The sequence below is a fragment of the Ailuropoda melanoleuca genome, chromosome 12, assembly GCF_002007445.2.
Source record: "Ailuropoda melanoleuca isolate Jingjing chromosome 12, ASM200744v2, whole genome shotgun sequence".
Lineage (NCBI taxonomy): Eukaryota > Metazoa > Chordata > Mammalia > Carnivora > Ursidae > Ailuropoda > Ailuropoda melanoleuca.
In genome coordinates this window covers 43,914,255-43,930,628 of record NC_048229.1, presented here as the reverse complement: position 1 = coordinate 43,930,628, position 16,374 = coordinate 43,914,255, and the positions used below count along the sequence as shown (strand labels likewise).

The following is a 16,374-nucleotide window of genomic DNA, read 5'->3' as shown; positions in this document are numbered from 1 at the left end:
ATTTGGACAAGGTCAGAACAATGGAAGCTGGTGACACAGAGGCATGCCAAGAGTCGCCAACACCAGCCAGACACCATCCAAAGTCACTCTTTCCTTTCCATGCAGTGTTCTAACTTTGAATCCTTACCTTTGGGGTCTTTGAGCTTTTGAAGTGCCTTTCTGCCCTGGAGATCAGCCCCTTGGGATTGGGAGCTTGGGGCGTGGAGGAGAACTTGGGACATCAGGTGGGGGAAGGGAGGACCAGAAAAGGAGGTGAATCTCCAGAGGAGAAGTTTCCTGGATTTCAATAAAAATACCTGATTCCGGATCACCTAGTCTGTGGGCCCACCTCCCCCATCCCCAACTTGCACACGCACACACACTCACACTCACATGCATTCCCCGAGGTTGAAAAGAAGATGAAAGGCAATGATGTGACCTCGTCCCTTAAAACAACCACCCCATCTCCTTCCCTCCTGCGTGTGCGTACTACTGAGAAGTGCGTGGTCAGGCACTGTGCCAGGGGGTCAGCAAAACAGTGGCATTGTCTCTGCCCTCACGAATCTGATAGCCTGGCAGAAAGACAGACAGCCGTCAAATAATCAGACATACACTAATCACCAATAAAGTAGGCACTTTCGCGAGGAAGGAAAGAAAAGACACTTAGGTTGAGGAGAACACAGAGTATGATGTCGCCTGACCCAGTTTTGAGGAGGGCGGAGGTCAGCGGAGGTCTGCGTAAGCCTTAGGAACCATACTTCCATGTGATAAAGGAAAATCATTTAAAAGTAGAAGTGGCTGAACTCACTTCTGGCTTCTACGGGATGTGTTTGTAAGGAAAGGTGGCACAATTCACATCACCGAGGAAATAACCATGCTTTGTTCCGGAGGCTAAAATTTGGAGAAGGTGGCCTAGGGGGTGACTAGTACTGAATCCAAGAAGAGCCCTGCACCCTTGCAAAGGTGGGCAGGGGGGCCCGCACAGAGTCTGGGGTCGGAGGGAGAAGCCGCTGACTTGTTTTGCATAACATAGTGCTAGGATTTATTTATTTATTTGAGTTGCTTGCGTGTCCGTGAAATAAGGAGAGCTGGGCATCCTGATGCTAAGGGAAAATGTGAACTCCAAGTGTGTGGAAAGGAAGAGCGAAATCTATTCTGCAGTGTTAAATTATCTGCGATGTGGGAGTGCCATAGCCCCCTCTGCTCCCCACTGCCCCCCACAGCCCCCCACCCTCAAGCTGATTGTTCCCGCCGCCTTAGTAAAGCCCGCTACCCAGGCGTCCTACAGTAAGTGATGCTTTGGATGGAGGTGAAAGGGAGTGTAAGAGAACCAGGGTTTGGCTGACTGCAAAAGTCAGATTGGAAATAAAGAGACAGCAGAAGCTCCTGAATTTGGCTGAAGCCGGAAGTCCTAAGCTCAGAGCCTCTCGGGAAGGATGCTGGACCTGCCCCAAGTCACGAGGTTGGGCTTGGGTTGATGTTGACTTGACATCTGGATTACATTAAGGACAAGAACTGGGGGTTGGAACCTCTTTATTGGGTTATACGGTACTAACTACTACCGTAAAGGTTTTAAAATCTGAACACTAGTTAGATTTGAAATGGGAAAAAAAAAAACAACTCAGTTCTAGGATTGTTTTAAACAAAACCTTTCATTAAATCTGAATGTGTTCAGCAACTGGCACTAATGGCTACAAAGTGTGGACAAGTGGGTGTCCTGCTGCCCCTGCGTTCCTGAAGGACTGACGACCACGTGTGACAAGCGTGGAGCGGTTAGCACCCCCAGGGTGGGGCTGAGGCACTCGAGCGCTGCTTGTCTTAAAAGGTTCTAAAAACGGTGCCCCACCGTGTCTGTGCACGGAGCTCACGCTCAGCAAATGCTTTGTGCACAGACGGAGCAAGGTGCCGTCTGCCTGCTCTGTATCTGGATTTCTTATTCCGAACTATTTAGGGGCAAATTAATAAAGCCTGCTGTATCGGGAATTCCACTGCCTCCAAATCGGTTTGGTGGATCGGTCACGGGCTGGGGTGGGGGATGTACTTCAACTTGGTACTTTCAGGCTGGCTGTTGCTTCTGTGGTCCCCAGTGGAGTCCAGAGACAGTCTGCCTTTGAAAGGGCGTGCCCTTGAGATCTGGCAGAATCATATAGGAGGCTTATATAGCAGGCGGCCCAACTGTGGCACCCTGGCCATCAGAGACTGGGCAACTCTCGTCCTGTGCATTGTGACTGCAGCCTCTGCCTCGCCCCATTAGATGGGGGGGGCACCCCCAGTGTGACCTCCAGACATTGCCAAATATCCGCAGTGGGGAGCGGTGGGCGGGGAGGATTGCCCGTGGTGGAGACTCACGCATCTGCCAGAGGTAACTCACAAGAATCTGCCCTCAGGGAGCTTAACACCGAGGTTGGAAGGCAAACACGGAGCCAAGGGCACAGGTCAGCCAGCCTGAGAAAGTGCCAAAGAGAAAAGCCCACATCCATGGCATTCAATACCTCTCCGCATGAGTTCCATTCCGCCGTGTCCTTTCTGCTTTCTCCTTAACTCAGGACTATATTTCTGAGGTCCCAAGTGACACATTCGACTCATTAAGGCTTCTTAATTCCCACATGAATTATTGCTGGAAGGGTCTGAAGGCTCAGTATCTCGCCTTATTACACCTGTAGTTATGAGCAGTAACTATGGCCTTTATTACAGCATTCAGCACCAGCCATTAAATTCGAGGCATGAAAATGATTATTTCACCCCCAAATCTACTCACCACTGGCACACTTCCATGCATGTTCTCACGCCAGCCCGAGCCCTGGGAGCGCTCCCGACACAGGCTCTCTCCACCGCTCAGGCCCCTCTGCGGCCACCTCGGACCTGCAGGGGCGGCCCGTCCGTCACTCCTCATTACTGTCCCCACCGTCCCATTTCCAAGTTGGCTTAGGTGTTAGTATGAGCGAGTATTTCAATAAAAAAAGCAAAAGCGAATGCTGTCACTCTCTGCCATCTCACCAAAGGATCTTTCTTTTCCCTCCAGAAGCACAGTGGGGCTAAAACCTTCCTGTGTAGCTTGGGGCTGCGCGCACCTTAGCGAAGCAGAAAAATCATCTAATTTTTTCAATGAAAGCCTGTGCCAGTCAAAGACACTCTTACCCACTCACACTTAAGAGGCATCGAGAATGCACCAACAGTGGAATCTTCTGCCTCGACGGTCGAGTTACTTTGTACACAGTTATGAAAGGGAAAGCAAGTTAAGGGAGAGCGTGCGGAATACCTTTGAGGTCGCCATGACACCGTGAATGCGTCTTCATTTGCGTGTTTCTGATTTCCCCGGTAATGAGGAAATTGCCCCGCTTTTCACGGGGAGAAGTTCTGAACGGTTCGAGAACCTGAATATTAATGCTGCTCAATCGTGCAGGGTCTAAATAACGTTTGACAAGTCCGGTGGTTTCCATGTTGAGCCCGCTGTGGACAAGGTAAAGAGCCAGGGGCAAATGCCTGGGGGGTGCGGGGTGCCCTCGAGACTGTGGGGGGCCCAGAGCACCCGGGAGGGAAGAAAGAGGCGGCCGGGTCACTGAATCTTCCTCTCCCACGAAAGAGTTAACAGAAAGAAATAAAATCAGATATGTGTAGCCTCCAGACGTCCATTAAAGTGCAGAATGCTGTTTTCTATCACAGATTATATGCCAGATGTTCAAACTATCTCTAATCATTGCAGATGTAATGGAGTAGAATGTTGCAGTTTGTGAGTTTACTGGCATTAATCCTATATACTGCACAAGGGAAAAGATTTTAAATATATAATTATATCTCATTAATACTCAGGTTTTATTTCCTTTCAATGGAACAGGACTTATTAAAGCAACCATTTACCGCATGTTTTCTTTCAGTATTTGGCTCTGGCATAATCCTGTGTGCATTCGACGTGTAAATATGTACTAACCTGGGTGCAGAAAAACACCCAGGAATGGTTGGGAGGCCGCTGCTACCAAAATTCACTTTTATATGCATGAGATGTTTTTATATTGTAAATTGATCAGAGGGACTTAACCGCATACTTTCTAAGTTGCTACTTGGGTTTTCTTCATGCTGGAAATATTTGTATTTCTTAATTTGAAAGGAAATTGCCAGTGCTCTGGTTCTTTATTGCCTGCTGGGAGAAGGAGCACCCTGGGCTCCAGAGGGGGCCCGCGTGGACGTGGGGGAGCGCAGACCCCGCTTGGAGGCCACGTCCTCCCAGGCCCTCGTGGGATTCACCAAAGGACCAAAAAGGCTGGGGTTTTTTGTTTTGTTTGTTTCTTTTTTTCTCCCCACCCCCCAGATAATCAGCAGGATTAGAATGTATCCCAAGGGGGATGCTGGAGTGAGGAATAAGGAACTCCCCCCCTGAGCACCCCCAGCCCTTCTCCCTCCTATAAAGCAGCAACCTTTCCACCAACCACCTCGGCTGGTCTGTGATGGTGAGCGGTAACACCAGGCCATCACCAGGCTGCTGGCAGCCTCCTCCTGGCCCAAGCATGGCCCGAGCAGTACCCCCACCTGTACCCCTTTGCAGTCAGTGGCTGCCCTCTTCAGCCTTCCCTGCATCAGCTGAGGATTCCCAGCTCCAATGGTCGGGTTCCTTCGGCACCGCGCAGACTGGCCCCGTGGGCGGATGGATGCGCACACTTTGAGTTGGCAAATGCTGGGGGATTGAATGGTCAAAACCTCTGCTTTTTCTCTGGACTTCATTCACGTACAGGGACATATCGGATTATTGCGGGAGTGCACCCCAGGATGGCAGGGACTGCATCCACCTTGGTCATTTGTCCCCTGTGCCAAGTACACTGCCTGACACATAATGAGCTCTTCTGACCTCTTCCTTAAATGAGAGAAGAAAAGAATAAATTAACGGAGAGGGAAGGCCTTTTGGGAAAAGCTGGGTGGGGCTGACAATTGAAGACAATGTCCTTGGCTATCATGGTTGGTGTGGAAGAGAGTTTGATGGATTCCGCAGTAATGAGATTGATGAGAGAGATGGTGGCCGCCAGGCGCTCAGCACAGGCCAGGGTGACAGAGAGGCGGTGGCTGTGTCAGAACGGAGCGTGAGCCGTGGGAAGCTCCCTTGCGGTTTCAGTGCCTCGGGGGTGATATGATCATTGGGTAGAGGGTCGGCGATGTGCCAGCGTGGAACAGAGCGGCCAGGCGAGCAGAGCCGAGGAGCCGGTGATGGCTAGAAACACCTGGAGGCTCTAGAAGGCCCCAAGGGGTGTTATGGGGTGCAGGGGGGTGCAGAGGGCAATCAACAGGATGGGGAGATTGGGAGGGTGAGAAGGGGAAGGGTTCTCGGTATCTCTGATGTGAGTCCAGCCCATCAAACTCTTCCTACTTCTGGTTTTGTTTTCTTGTTTTATGTTTTTTTTAAAAACTTAGGTCATTTCTGGATACTGCCAACTGGATATACAGTCTCTGGGTCTCTCTCCTCCTCTCCTTCCCATGCCTGGTGGGACGTGAAGACCAATAGGGAAAAACAAGACAAAACAAAACAAAACAAAACCCCAGAGCGTTGGCCTCCCGACGTGCAGAGCTGGGCCGAGCCATCCTAGAGTGTAACGTGGAGAGAAACGTCCAGATTAGAACGATGTTAAGGAAGGAGCCAGTGAGGGTGGGGCGGAGGGCTAGTCTTCATTCTCTTTTCTTGTTTTGGAGTCCCGAGGAAGCCAGAACTCAGAGACCGGTGGAGTGGGGCCCGAGCTGGGGAGCAGCAAGGGGCTAAAGCAGGCGCCCCAGGGAGGGAGGGTCAGGCTTCGCAGGGGAACAGAGAGTCTGAGCAAGACAGGCCACTGCCTACTGGCCCCCAGGGCCAGTGGTCAGCCATCCCTGTGGATGGAGGGCTCTGGGGCCAGATTGGCTTTTCAGAATTGCCCGGAGTTAGGCTGAAATGGCAGGGCCTTTATACTCCTTTGTCCACAGTCCCTAGACGTGGCATGACACTAGTTGAGGTGGCTGTCTGCCACTGAGACTATTCTGGAAGGAACTGACAGCTGGAGGCTGTAGGCTGAGCTCCCAGAAGCTGGCGGAACTGGCCCCTCCTTGCAGGGGGTCTGGGCAGTGAGTCACCTGCCTACCACTGTTTATCCCTCAGGCTGTTCACTCTCCCTTCTTCATATATGTTCTGGGAGTGTCTCCCACAGGCTTCCTCTGGGTCTTTCTTCCTGAGGACAATTTAGAAGCAGGAGTTTAACGGGATGAACTCCAGCCCCTGCTGCAGCCGCTGGTCTTGGAGTCCCAACGGATACCCACCATCTCCCTCTCTGTTATTCCATTCTCCGTTGTTCTCAGCCTCACGTAGCACCTGAGCTCGTCTAGATGGCTTATTTGGGTCCATTATCTAAACCTTCGCCCTTAAAGGGTCTGAAAGTCTGGGTTTCCATTCACTATGTGTTTCTCAGACTGGGATCACGGCATTTGTCCCTTTACCACCGTCACTGGGCAAGGAGATGCCAAGAACGCCCGTGTCCATCCCCTGGCTGCCCGGCACATCCCCCTCCCCGTCCTGTGTAAGAGCAGGCTGACCTCCTCCCAATGATCAGGGTCAGTCACCCTGTGGGGATGGTGACTGCTTTTCCTCCCTGCTGGTCCTTCGGCACAGGTGCAGCTCGTGATGTCGTGGGACTCCGTCTGCGTCTTCAAGTGGAAGTGTCCCCCCTGTGGGAACCAAGATCTTTAATGCTGCGGAGTCTAGAATCTCAGGGTTCAGGAAGCCCAAATTCTCCAGTGGGTCACCGGGGATGAGGTCAAGTAGGATCACTCCCACTGCACCTCGTGTGTCCCCGGACCCATGTATCTTTCCTGCTGGGTATGCGTCCTGGATTTGAAGTGTGTTCCTCATTGGATAGGATGGCTCCTTATGCCAGTAAAGCATTGCCTTTCAGTTGGCATTTCGGCAGAGCCTTCGGTGGGCTGTTCCTGCCTTCTTTCAGGCTGGTAGCTTCCAGGTGATTCAGTACATGGTACGCCAGAGGGCCCGTGCTCCTGAGCCCGCTACCAGACCTCCTCTGTTATAAACTGAGCCCCCGCTCTGAGGGGCTATTGCACGGATTCCCATCCTCGGAGCTCTAACCCTCTATACACGCTCAAGTGGGGACGTGGCTCCTGCTTTGTGGGCAGAACAGGAAAATCCAAACTCAAGATTCATGTTTATTCATGTCGGAAGGAATTGTTGGACTTTCCAGGACGGACGTAGGCGAATGCTGTCAGCTCGCTACCGTCTTAGGGGACGGTGCTGTAGCTGGGCCAGCATTTGTCTTTATTGCTGTCGGTCAGGTTGAACATTTGGCAGTGGCAATGGCTTTGGTAAATGGAAGCTTCTGTGCAAACCGCCGCCGTGCCTACACAGTTCTTAATGCTCTTAACACAGCACTGGGGTAGCTGAGGAGAGGCTGGCTGAAGTCAATTGGCTATGCCATTTTTCTCCTTGGCCCTCTAGTGCCCTTTCCATGGTGGATGTCCGAGATGGAATTGTTTGGCCCTGGAGTGATTAGGGAAGGGGAATATCAGCCCACGATGTAAGAGAGCTGTGACCGACTAATAAAGGAGGTGGGATACAGGCTTTAGATTGGTTAATTTGCATAGGAAACACTGTTCATGCGGCAATAGTTTGCTCTCCCTAGGAATTAGGTAGCCCCAGGATGGGGCAGTCTCTCCAAGTCAGCAAGGGCAAGGCTCTCATCTCATGATGTCATAGGATTGTAAAATAGAGACAAAATTTTAAAAAATATATTAAGACACTAATTTTTCTTGTTCCAGATCCCTGACCAACTAGCCTATTTGCCACTGCCCATGAATCTATATATAGTCTAACATTGGGCTACTTTTTGGTCCAGGCAAAGTGGATGACCACGTATGTTATCTAGATTCTTCTGCCAATTGAGAGGATTTCCCCCCACCACTGGTTTTCAAAGTCATTCCTGAATAGGGTTACAATACAGCTGCTGTCCATTTGCATCCTTAATCTGTGCACTGAGCTGAGCCGTCTGTGAATGAAGCCTGGGGTTTTTCTTCCTCTGTCAGATGGTCATCAGGTATCCCCCAAAGTCATAGGGTGAGCTCGGAGAGAGATCAAGAGTTGTGAGTGATGTGAAGGTCAACAGTACTTGCTCATGAAACTCGCTTGTTGTGTCTTCAGGCCCTGCTGGGGTTGGTTCTGGATTAATCACTTCGATCGCCCAAGGAATATTTCTAGGCCCACCAGAAATTGTGACAGAATCCCATCATTTGGGGTCCCAGGGTCAGGCACACCATCTTTATCAAGGCCCAGTAGTTACATTGGGCAGTGGTTTCCAAAAGTCACAGTCTCTAATGCAGACAGTACAGCCTTGATCCAAAACCCTAGGGACCTACAATGTGATTCTTCCCTCGGGCTACGCTGGTCGTTAAGTGGAGATGTGATGGGAATCACCACCCTTGCATTTCTTAGATTTTTAAAAGGAGCACTAATTTCTGTCATCTCCCTGGGATGCAATATTATTGTTTGCTTTCCATCTTGATCGGGGGTGGGCACTTATGGAGGCTTCCATTTGGCCATCCCCATTAGAATGGCTCTTACTCCACAGGCAAGGGACACAGTGTGCAAGTTTCCCAGTATATCTGCCCTGACATCCATTAGAGGACTGGGGGAAATGACCACCATAAAGTCTGTGAATCCACTGGAGCCAATGTGAGGCAGACTTTGGCCAGGACTCCACTGATGACATGTTTGTCCTATCGCTCTCTCTAGGGGACTGTGACAATTCTTTGGGCCTGCAGGTATCCATGTCGACTCAAATCCTGAGCCTTGCCATCTGCCAGATGTTTGAATGTTTTCCTTTCTCCAAGGCATAGTGCAGTTCCCTCTGGGGAAGGACAGGAGGACTTATTACTGGGTATCCATGACTGTGATGTTTCAGGATCCCCCCTTGTGGGAACATGGCTTTATCTTCATTCAGCGAGTTCCAGGTCTGAGGACTGGACAAGGAAGCATGGCTTTTTGTTGAGACTGCCTTCCTTCTCTTTATCATGCATCTTTGATTTCTTTTGATGGTACAAATTGAGTAGAGCCCTGTTGTATTTTGCCCCCAGGGATATTATTAACCCCAGGGTATTCTATTAACCATCTCTGTAGCTCAGCAGATCTGTGGCCTTTTGACCGTGCCACTTACTACAATAATTATACCCTCTTGGCTTCTGACAATGAAGTGTCCCATTGTGATCCTTCCTCTATTGTTTGAGTGTTCTATTGTCCCCATTGTCCAGTTCTGTAACAGCCTCCTGTACCACTAGCTGTGGTCTAAAGGAGAGCTACCACTGAACTTCACAGTGAGCTGGTGCCCCTCTTACCAGTGCACTCCATAGGCCTCTTGTGAATGGTGCATTTTCCAGACTTTTGCAAAGAACATAATCATCTGGGTTTCTGGCCTTTCAGGGTACATCCATTCTTGGTATGCCTACTTCTGAGATCCTTTTAATCCCTTCTTCCACTATTCTTCCATAGTCCTAGGAGACAACTCAGTAGCACATTTTTCCATCTCCAGGGACCTCACCAAGATTTTAAATCCTGTATTCGGAAAGAGCCCTCCTAAATTGAGAAACTGTGTCTGATATCACCTCTTGCTTCGGTTCTTTTGCTCAAGCACTATCAGTCTCCAACCCCATACGTAACCTCCTGGCTCCAGCAGGTACATGCTGGATGGATCTCACATTTAGGGTAGGACACTTGTCCTTTCTTATCAGACTCAGCATGACTCCAGCTGGGCTTTAGTTTGATTTGATCTTAGTGTAGAAGTGTGGGAACTAGAGGTCAACGTTGAGGGACATGTATCTCATGATCCAGGAAGGGAACTTTACATTGCCTGCAAGCAAGAGGAGGGGTGGGTCTTTAATAGGGAGGGGTGGGCCACTTCTGTAGGTTCAGAGGGTCCTGGGGAGTCTGGAGTTAGATGGTTTCCCCAGATGCTCATCTGATGTCCCCAACCCAGTGTCATGGTCCACCTTTCCCCCGATTGGGTTCTAACCTTGGCATAGAAGAGCTGCCAAATTGGGGATTGGGGAGTCTAACCTTTTATGGAGCTCAACTGATCTAACAACTCCATCCAAGGCCTGGTCCTCATCTTCTCTACCCTTCTGCTGCAAGAGATGGGCCTTTGTGTCTGTTTCCAAAGAGGCCCAGGGGCCTTGCAGTAGCTTTCAAGGGTTGGTTAATTGCTCTTATCTTTCCCTTATATTTTTTTCCAGATGACAATCCAATTTAGCTGAATTCCATTGTCCATTTGGTTATTATTTCCTTCATAGTTTTCAATTACCAGATACCCTCAAACGTACTTCCTTATGTAGGCGTATCATCCCCATTCAGCACTTATGAAAGTTTTAACAATTGGGCCAACACCTACCAGGAGCGATGGGGCCTTTATGGCCAGTGGAGTAGAGATTGAGACCCAGCTTCAAAACCCCACTTCAGCACTTCCTCTCTCTTGGACTGCTCTTGTTTCCAGCTGGTACAGATTGGGTTTTCTGGGAAGCAGACACGAAGGTGGAGTTCAGTGTGCCTGATGTTGATGAAAGCGAGCCCTTGGTCTCAAGCCTGTTGGAGGGAGGGGAGGGAGGGGAGGGAGGGAGGGAAGGAGAAGGAGTGTAATTAAGCAGCCTGACACATCAAGCTACAATGACTCAGTGACAGCCCATGGGGACTTTTGGGGCTTAAAGAGGCCTTAAGAGTTGAGCTGAGATGGCCAGATCTTCATACCCCTGTGGTCATCAGTCCCTGAATGTGGGATGGCTGGGAAGGGGCATGACCTTGGACGAGGCAGCACTCTGCAGCTGAGGCAATTCCAGAAGGTCATGTGCTGACTATACGCCCAGCATCTAGGACCACAAATACAGAGATCTTGGCATATCAGTGTCCCCCCACAAAACAGATTTCGATTGCTCTTATTGGTATGATTGTTTCTCTGTCCCAGACTCTAAGACAGTGGCTAGCACACAGCAGACATCAATGATGCATATTGCTAAATAAATGGAACTAGGCAGAATGTTCCTGGAGCAGTTTTTATAGAAACTGGCTCTGTGTTGAGCAATGGTCGGGGCTCCTTAAAATGTGGGGGTGGTTGACGGAACAGGGAATTCTGTTTGGCTTGTCCCTTCTGGGCAATGTACCTTGGCAGGTTCACAGGCCAGCAGCTGGGGTGGTGGCCAGGGCTGGACCCTGGGGGAGCGAAGATCGGGGGAGAGACATCTAGATGTGTCGGAGCAGGCATTCTACAACACTCACGCTTGGCCCCCGGAATAAATGGGAACATCTCAGTTCCCTACAAACAAAAGTTGACCATTCTGCTGTAGAAGCCGGTCAAGAAGCAGATCCCACCGAGATAGGACTCCACCGTTTCAATAACCTGCTAAATGGCTTTCATTGTCAATAATCTGATTTGCACTCCAGCAAGACAAGCTGGATGCTTTTGAATGGCCTCAAAGACGTCAATATGTAACAAGAAGATAAGGAAGAGAATTAGGTTCGGCACCCAGGCTTTTGCTTTACATCTTTCATTTTCTTGGCGAGATTGCTAAATAGTTTTATATGGGACCAGAAATTGCTGCCTAATGCTAATTTGCGAATGATACAATCAGTGCTGAGGTAAATGATATAGAGAATTGATACTGGAATAAATTGGGATGTGTCCCTTTAAATAACAGTATCGACAAAAGTTTGGCACAAAGGGGGGGGGGTCTTTCCTTAAGCAGCAGTGCTATTCCTGAGGGAGAAAATCTGGATTTAGAGAGATAGGCATCTGAGCCAGAGGCAGGCTGGTACCCTGGCACCTTGGTTCCTCCACATGCCAGCCCCATGACCTTGGCAAAGTTACTTTATTTCACTTAGCCTTCATTTCTATGAGGATAAGATGAGATATCACATGCAAAATACTTGCACAGAGGGGCGCCTGGGTGGCACAGCGGTTAAGCGTCTGCCTTCGGCTCAGGGCGTGATCCCGGCGTTACGGGATCGAGCCCCACATCTGGCTCCTCCGCTAGGAGCCTGCTTCTTCCTCTCCCACTCCCCCTGCTTGTGTTCCCTCTCTTGCTGGCTGTCTCTATCTCTGTCAAATAAATAAATAAAATCTTTAAAAAAAATACTTGCACAGAACAACCAACAGATGTTAGCTGTTATTATTTATTATGATGGTTTATTTCCTACCTGTGCAACTGACCATTGGCCTCCCGGAAAGGTGAAACTGGGGCAGCCCTGGGGGGGGGGGTAAGTCACATCTACAAGGGTTTCCAGCTCATTCTGTGGAAAGCCAACATGCACGGGGGCCTCTATGGATAGGAAAACCCAGGCATAGGCGTGCTCACTTACTTGAGGGAGGGTTGTGGTTACAATCTCAGAAAATCTCATAAAGAGCTCTTTGAAGCTGGAGAGACATCTCGTGTTCCTACTGAATGTTCCTGAATCCCACAGGACTCTCCCGGCCTCCCGAACCCACTCCCATCTGCATGGACCAGAATCTTCTCGAAGGCTGGCAGCCCTTCTGCTACAGCTCCAAGTCTTGGATCTTACACAGCCAAGCAATGTGGTGAGGCATCTCCCATGTAGATGTCCTGAGAATGGGAAACCCCGCGCCTGGCTTAGCAGCAGAGGGACCTTCCCTCCTCCAAATCCTGCAAGTACATCGGGCATCATATTCCATTTTTATGCTACCATCACTCGGATATTTTATTTTCTGATTGTCTGTGAGCTCCCTGAGGGTGGGTGTGGTATCTAGCTCATCTTTCAGTGACCATCACAGCACCTAGGGTGAGTCAAGGACTCAGTACAAATGGGTTGAATATTCTATACCCAGGAAGAAAATTCTGGCATGGTATGTAGCAACTATTGGGCCATCAACACAGGCCATGAGAGGAGACTGGGGCTACTGGGGTTTTAGCTTGCTCCATTTCTTCTTCCCAAATGTTGGTTGGATGCCTCAAGGCTGGAAGATGGTCTCCTTTGCTTTGGTTCCTATTAAGTATTGGTTCTTTCTGATGGAGGTATTTCAAAAAAGAGGTGACCTTGGAGAAGGGCTTTTTAGAAGGTACTGCAGTACTTTGCAAAGAAGATCGCAGCCTCAGATAAGGTGAACACTGCCACAGGCATCACTCCTGAGTTTAGATAAATTCTCTGGGGGAGCTGTGTTCCCTGAGAGATTCTCAGTTTTTTGATGGCTCTTGGTTTTAGGTTACTCATTTCAGTATCGGGGGTCACCCTTGGGTACTGGAGCAGAGCCCTGCATGCCTTGTTGGTATTGTTACTATTTTAAGTCCATCGCAATGTGTACACGGAACCCGGTTTCCTTTCCGATAATCGAAGGTGATGACAGAGTCTCCGTGAGCCTCGTGGCCAGAACCAGCTTTGTTTTGCTCAGCCTGGCCTGTCCCAGCATTCCATCCCTGATTGTAGCATCTCTGTCTTGGCTTATCTTGGGTCCATGCCTGTGTGTGGCTCTGGTTTTTCCTGCCCTTTGCATTCCTGCTTAAATCCTCCAGCTCCGTAGTGCCCTCAAGTTACTTCTTCCCACAGATATCACGGGCTGCACAGCTGAGGACACACAGCTTATGGAAAGGGCGGGAGGGTCTTGATGACTGTAGCGAATGCTCGTAAAACAAGGATTAGATGAGGGGGAGAAGTTCTGCCGTACTTTGTGGTTCAACCTTTCGGCCATCTCTCCTTCCCGCACAATGTACGAAATTGAGTAAAACCAGTTGCTAGCGGTCACTGGAACCAAAGACCTTCTGATCCAGGAAATTGATTTCATCCATTCATCCTTGTTGAATTGGATCCAAATGGTGGCTTGTAATAGTCATTTTAACATGTTGAAATATTATTTCTAAAATAGTCATTCAACACAACCTGTCTGGAAGTTTTCTGGAGAACAGATATTTTTGGAATCCTTCTGACAGCCAGGCCAGCACAATTGTGTAGAGAGAATGACTAATGAGTAAGTCACTTTGTCTCTTAGCCCCGCTTTCTGCTCGCAAGCTTTATTGAGTGCCTACTGAATGCTGGCATGATTTTGCAGTGGCCTAACCCTGTTGACTGTGTTACCTGAAAGGAGGTTCCGGGTGTTAAAGATTGTCCTGTGGGAAGAGATATTGATCAGTCTAAGACCAAAGCCTTCCCAGTAGCCTCACAAGCCAAAGAGAATTTAAGGTCAAACACAGACCCATACAAACATTGTTCTATATGAGGTTATCAAAAGAGCTTGATTTTTAAAAATACCTCCTGACTCCCCCCCTTTTTTTTCTCTATGAGTAGACAGAGTTTTCCAAAGTGGGTGTCCTGATGGCCTTTTACTTATAATAGGAAGGACTGCATTGCCTTTCACAGTTTCCATTCATGTGGGAAGCCTGGAAGAGAGCCGATGTTCTTCCCAAAGAGATAAAAGCCTGGCTGGGGAGCTCTGAGGTTGTGCGTGTGGAGCGGTGTGAGGACAAGGACCCGATGTTCAGATCTGCACTTGGTGGCCCAACGAAGCCAGGGAACGAACAGCAGGCCCATGGCCGGCGCTGAACACCACCCAACGCTAAAGCCATTCTTCTGCTTAAGGCAGAACAAGAGTGCTTCTGAACAAGCTCTCAAAAGCCTGGGTGATTGAACTCCCCACATGGAGGGGGAAGAGGAAGGTGGAGGAAATGGGGCACCGCTGACGGATGTTATGTGCACCTCATAAAATGGTGACAGAGCCAGTTGGTGGCAGATGCGTGTGCCGCCATCAATCTCAAGGAAACTGGCCTCATCAGGAAGGAGGAAGGTCAGCGAGGTTTCCCAGGCCGAGACCCTGTGAGGTCTGATAAGAAAGGGAGCAATTTTAAAAATCAATGGAATATTTACTTGGATCTGAGCATAGCTCTCCATCTATCGTAAAGGACACTTCCCAGGTATCTATAAATAAAAGATGCTCGCCCTTCCATGCAGGCCTGGCAAAAACTACAACTGGAGAGAGCTGAGAGAGAGAGAGAGAAAACCCTCTCCATATCAGAACCTTCTGTGATAGACGGTGTGTCCTCCTGACATTTTCATTAGTGGGAAATTTATGTTCCTATTTCTGTCTGTTGTAATGACCATTCATAGCCATGGCGTGGTGATGGCTAATGGACAGGAATGGGGAAAAAAATTCTTTAATTAATGCAAAATTGAAGCATTTTCTTTTTGCACTTGGAGAAGCCAAGTAATTCACAGCAGTTCCTGGCCCTAGAGTGGAAGTAAAATAATTATACACAATTTCTAGTGATTAAAAGATTGTAAAATAATTTTGATTTCATCTTAAAATTATTTATCTTGCAAATGAGAAAGAGTGAAGAAGAGGAGAATCGTGAGTTCTGAGGTTCAAAGCAGACCCTTCAGAAACTTCCTCCTGGATTCCTCAGTGACTCTGGCACGCGGGATCTGGAATTCGGTTCTGGGATTGCCCTGGACCCCTTTTGAGCCCCATTTCTTGCTTGGGTGGGCTGAGGCTTTGCCATCCAGTCATGGTCCTACCTCCCTCTTTGGTTCTCCCTTTGCATGAGAAAGAAAATTCTTTTAAATAAAAATCCCTGAATGTCACTTTTTAAATTTGATTCCTGAGTCTCTGGGTCTTGTTTTTGAAACAGTGTGCTCTTAGGGGAGACCTTTTTAAATCTTTGCAATTGCCCCACAAAAGAGTGTCATTTGGTGTTGTTTTTTAAAATCAGAAGTCATGTATCAGAGAGGCCAAGTAGGTTGCTGACTGCCTGACTCGATGCGGGACTCGATGCCCTGTGTCTCCCCAGGACTGTGCCCTGCGGAGCTGTTTGCAGACCTTCCATCCCCTGCCTCCCTCCTGAGAGCACATGTGCAGGGAGACCCAAGAGAAAGCAAGGGAGAACAAGAGCAGATGAGATAGGAAGAAGGATTCAAGAGCTTGGTATTTTAGTTCTCCCGTGTTCTGGAGAGAAGCTGTGGATGGCAGGCGTGTTGCCTCTGGGCAGCATAGCTCAGCTTACCCACACCTTCTGCAGTGTCCTGGTGGCAGGTGCCGCGGAGAAGGGGAATGCTTCCTGGCAGTGTCCACGATGCCTACCAAGGATTTAGCAATTCAGAGCTAGGAAGTGCAGGGGTCTCCCTGCAGGAAAAGGCCCTCCCTGCCTCGAGCATCTTGGTAAGTGTAGGTTCTGTCTTCACTTGTAAAGAGATCCTGCTCAAATCCGAGAGGGGAAAGTTCTGGGCTGGAGGACTGCGTCAGTGCAGCACAGTGAAAGGAGTGACCATATTTTACAGTAAAGTGTATACTTCATTTATTGAAGGTGTTCTTGGTCATATCTTGAACAAGGCTGCATGGATTTATATACATTTACATATTATACAAACTGTATACATTTTAATATGCAAAACCAGGTAGACTAATT

General features: G+C 49.0%; 1 long non-coding RNA gene across 1 annotated transcript in view; it reads left to right on the top strand.

Moving 5' to 3' along the window:
- Nucleotides 1-16,374, top strand: part of LOC109489108 — a 75,207-nt gene that overhangs the window by 14,837 nt on the left and 43,996 nt on the right. Inside the window, exon 2 of the long non-coding RNA XR_002142061.2 lies at nt 12,431-12,545. This is a non-coding gene — a long non-coding RNA (uncharacterized LOC109489108). The remainder of the gene's footprint in view (nt 1-12,430; nt 12,546-16,374) is intronic.